At 58.6% G+C, this 4,847-nt stretch overlaps 1 non-coding gene across 1 annotated transcript; it reads left to right on the forward strand.

The window, feature by feature from the left end:
* Positions 1-1,251: 1,251 nt before the first annotated feature.
* LOC148805552 (U2 spliceosomal RNA) lies at positions 1,252-1,446 on the forward strand. The gene has a single exon (XR_016090243.1). It is a non-coding gene; the product is annotated as a U2 spliceosomal RNA (small nuclear RNA).
* The last annotated feature ends 3,401 nt before the right edge of the window (positions 1,447-4,847 follow it).

Below are 4,847 nucleotides of genomic sequence, written 5' to 3' on the forward strand. Positions count from 1 at the left end.
AAGTGAACCAAAAATTGGGTATGTGGCAGGACAGATCACTGTCCTACTCTGGTAAGGTGTTGGTTTTGAAAGTGGATGTCCTGCCAACTTTACTATATCTGGCCAGGGTGTTTCCGCTGCCTGTCTGCCTTAGAAGAGACCTGGTGAGAGCCGTCTTCCGCTTCATTTGGGGCGGAGGATATGAGTATATCGCCCGGGTGGAGATGTGCAGACCAATTGAGGAAGGGGGGAGAACCGTCCCAGATTTGCCGGCTAAGTTAGACACCCTGTTCGTGGCGGGTCTGTGCAAGACCCTCCACGAGGACCCCGACCACCTGTGTGTCTATTTTATAAGGTTATGGCTGGCTGCCACTGTGAGGCACCTTGTGGTCTGGTCTAATAGGACACCCAGCGCTGAGCAACTGCCCCCGCACTACGGGCACGCTAGGAAGTGGCTGAGAAGGCATCCTGAAGCCAGAGAAGGGCAGGCCTTACTAGACCACAGGGCCTTGTACAAAGCAGTGGTGGCAAGGACGACCCCAGCGGTGGTTGGGGTCTCAGAGAGGGCTTGGCGGCAAATCCAACCCGCGGGCCTAGATAACAGACTCAGGGATCTAAACTGGCTCGCCCTCTGGAACCGCCTGCCCGTTAGAGAGACCCTCCACAACCATGGTCTCTCCAGACACAACAGGTGTCCTCGTCCGGATTGTCTAGAGCCTGAAACAGTCCTGCATGTGTTCTGGGGGTGTGTGTTTGCACAAAGGGTGTGGGGTTTGTGTGGAGATTTGTGTTCACGAGTAATGGGTGATTTGGTGCTGTCCAGCCACACAGTTCTCAAAGGTGTCCCGGGGCCCCGCAAGTGGAATCGTGCTTTCCTAGTGTGGCTGGTGATCAGTCTTGTTAAGTTTTATCTTTGGGCCTCCCGGAAGGAGTTGATCAGCCACGGAAGGGGAGACTCAGCAGACAACATTGCCTGGAAGGCGCGGCACGACGTCGCCAGACGTATCCAGTGGGACGTCCGGAGATGGGGTTTCGCCGCGGCAAAAGAACGTTGGAAGGGGTTGTTTTCATTGGGGTGATTTTGGTGTACAGTTTGTGTTCTTTAGGGGACTTGTGTGTCTGTAATTTGTATTTCTAAGAATATGGGAGCAATAGGGAATTTGGGGAGGGGCTGGTTTTGCATAAGGGGCGGGATTATGTTAATGAACGGTTTATGTAAGTTTTATGTAGTTTGGGGTTCTATTGTTTCCAGATGATAATGATTTTGGTTTGTTGTATTTTGTATTTTTGTAATAAAAAAAAAAAAAAAAAAAATCTGTTCTTATCAGTTTAATATCTGATACGTCCCCCATCGGGGGACCACATATTAAACGGATTTTTGGAACAGGGAGCTGGATCAGGAGCTTGCTCCGTCCTCTCCACGCATCGGCCCGGTATTGCAGCGCCTCCGGGAACGGTGCACTACCTTCTCTCAGCGGTGAAAAGACAGACGTAGCTAGCAAGCAAGCGAGGTGGACCGGAGCTCCTTCCTCTCCGGTCTCGTCTCTCGTCCATCTGTGTGTCTCTGTGTCTCTCTCTCTCCCCCTCCCCGTTCCCGTGCTCCCTCCGTGCACTTTCCCGCGCCTCGACTCTCTCGGCAAGCAGGCCGGCCCCCTTTTCGGCTCCCGTGCGTTTTCCCTCCAAAAAACTTAGTTTTTTCCTCCTTTTTCCAGGGAGGCAGGCGTGGCTTGTGTGTGTGTGTGTGTGTGTGTGTGTGTGTGTGTGTGTGTGTGTGTGTGTGTGTGTGTGTGTGTGTGTGTCCCCGTCCTTGCAGGCGGGCCCCTTTCGACAGCCGGCCGTTTTCCCTCCAAAAAACTTAGTATATACACCTTTTCTTTCTTTTTTTCGGCAGGCAGGCAGGTGTGTGTGTGTCCCCGTCCCTCCCGAGAGAGCGCTGCCCCTTGCCTCTGCCCGCAGGTGCCGACGGTCCGCTTTCGCTTGCAGCTCACTCGGCACGGCTGCTGCTGGTGGGAGGGGCCTAAGCTAAGGAGGCCGGCCGGCTGGCGCCCCCCGCGGCTGCGGTCGTTGTCGGGCCGTTGACAGGAGATCAAAGAGCAGGGCCCCCGCCCGGGACTGGCGGGCAGGCAGGCGAGCAAGCAGGCAGGCAAGAGAGGGGGAGAGCGGAGTCCGGGCGGCCGGCAGCCGCGTGCGGACCGGGCTCCAGAGGCGTCGGCCTGCGCCGCTGCGCGCCAGCCGGACGCCCGCGCGCCCGCCCAAGGCCGGCGTCGGGCATCGCTTCTCGGCCTTTCGGCTAAGATCGGAAAAGTACGTGGCAGGCCCGCGGCTTGAAGACTTGGCTGGGGGACGAGAAGGGCGGCGGCGGAGAGACCGTGAGAGGAGACCGAGAGGACAGCGTTGCGGAGACACGTTTTGGATTGCCTTGGATTGACCCGGATTGCTTTTGGATTACGTTTTTTGCCTTTTGGACGTCGGAACCTTTGATTTTCTTTTTCTACCCGGCTTTGCATCTCTTGGCTGTTTGGCGGCCGAAAGGCTGCTCCCAACCATGGCTGCAGAGCCAGGAGAGGCGAGGAGGGCTGGGAAGGACCCCAGCATCAAGTGGACCCTCCGCTTCCATTGGAAACCGGAGACGGCGCCACCGGGAAGGGAGCAATTTGAGGATGATGTCCTGTTTGGTGCTTTGGGGCTGAAGGCAGCAGAGATCAAGTGCGTGCAGGGGAACCAGCCACAGAAGTTCATCGATACCACCTTCATCAGTGCGGACACCCACAAAAGAATGGTAGGGAAATGCAACGACATCATTAAGAGCGGCGGATTCCGGGAGTATGAGTGTGGTGGATTGCAGTGCGACAGCAAGAGGTGGGTGGTTTTGCACATGTTTGACCCCTTTGTGACGGATGCCGACGTGACTACCTTCCTGAGCAGGTATGTGGATGTGAGAACTGGGCCTTTGGTGCTCAGCGACACACGCACTGTGTGGACGGGAAAGCGTCGGTACCTGGTGGAACTGAGGCGGGACAAGAACTCCAAGGATGGATACAGCCACCCACCGGCCACATTCGCAATCGGAGGAGGTAGGGGGTACATGTTTTACTGGGACCAGCCTGACTTTTGCAGGAAGTGTCGGACCACCGGGCACCGTGAGGGGGCATGTACGGCGGAGAAGTGTGGGAAGTGCGGCCGCCCGGGACACCACACCCGAGACTGCCAGGTGAAGGAGTGCTCCCTGTGCGGGGACAGAGGCCACCTTTTCCGGCAGTGCAGCAAGAGGGGCGCGGCCACGGAGAGGACGGCCAAGGAGAGAACGGCCACGGAGAAGGCGGCCACGGAGGAGGCAGTTAAGGAGTGGATCAGGCAGGCGGATGAGGCCAGCGAGGGGGAAGGCCGGCCGACGAGCAGCAGGCCCCCCGGTAAGGGAGAAAAGAGGGGAGGAAGGAAACAGGGACGGGAACAGGAGGAGGAGGAGCGCCAGGGAGAAGAGGAGGGTGAGCGTCCAGGAACATCGTGGGGCTCAGACATGGAGCAGCGGGAGGCAGCCCGGGGATCGGACAGCGAACGACCGGGAACATCGCGGGGAGCGGACGGAGGGGCTGGAACCTGGGCGGAAGTGGTGAGGAAGGGGCGCCCCCTGATGGGCGGGGGAAGAACTGCGCCTGCACCGGCGCCAGCAGAGGAGGAGGGGATGGTGGCCCTGCAGAGCGCGGGGCAGAAGAGGAAGACGAAGAGGCTGCGGGCAGGAAAACGCCGGCAAGAGACGCAGGAAAAGAAGAAGAAGACGGTCGAGGAGGAAGGCCAGGAGGAAGACCCGGGAGACCTCGCAGACTCTGAGGGGATGGAAGAGGAGGAGGGAGTCTCGTCGGCCTTGAGCGACTCTGAGGCCGAAAGCACCTCGGAATCTCTCCCCCCAGGGCAGGGGTCAGGGGCGGTACCGATGGCCGTCTTTTCAGTGTCGGGCAACGTGACAGACGAAGGCAGCCCTGTAGTCGCCTGCCTGCCTGCACCGCTTACTCCCGAGCAAGAGGCCCCGGATACCCCAGTCCAGTTCATGGACACGGAGGATGGCAGCTCAGGAAGTACAGCAGGGACGGCGAGCTCTCCGGATTCCAGCCGCTCGGAGGGAATGGAGAGTGACAGTCTCCCTCAAGACCCGCCATGACCCTCACAGTTGCAACAGCTAACGTGAGGGGTCTGAGGAAGCAGGAGAAGAGAGTGGCAGTGTTTTCCTACCTGTCTCGAAGGAAGCTGGATGTGACCTTTCTGCAGGAAGTCCATCTCAAGGACCTCGACGACGTGAGGACCCTTCAGAGGGAGTGGAGGAGGGGTCCCTCGTGGTGGAGCGTCGGAGGGGTGAACTCTTCTGGCGTGGGTATCCTGTGCGGCCTGCCAGGGTTCGCCGCCCAAACAGTCAGCTCAGTGATTCCCGGACGTCTGCTGGTGGTGGACGGAACCTGGAGGGGAGTGAAGATAAGGTTAGTCAACGTGTACGCCCCAGCAGACAGAAGGCAGCAGGGCTCCTTTTTGAAAGACCTGGAGCCCGTGCTGTATACCAACAGGGAGCTGATTGTCGGCGGCGACTTCAACATCGACCTGGGAGACCCGCACGGACAGGGAGTTCATCTGTTGAGGTCCTTGATCGCGGACTTCGGCCTTCGAGACGGGTTTCAGAGCGTCGCACACCACACCTGGGACAACGGGAGAGGGAGTTTTCGACGCCTCGACTACATCCTCTCTACTGTGAAGTGGACAACATTAAGCAGGCAAGTGACCCCTACCTGGTTCTCGGATCACCAGCTGCTCACGATCTCCTTCGGTGTTGAGGACCCGCGCTTCCAGGCTGGGTACTGGAAGCTGAACAAACAGGTTCTACA

Source organism: Atractosteus spatula, unplaced genomic scaffold (genome assembly GCF_055471065.1).
Source record: "Atractosteus spatula isolate fAtrSpa1 unplaced genomic scaffold, fAtrSpa1.hap1 Scaffold_7, whole genome shotgun sequence".
NCBI classification, from domain to species: Eukaryota; Metazoa; Chordata; class Actinopteri; order Semionotiformes; family Lepisosteidae; genus Atractosteus; species Atractosteus spatula.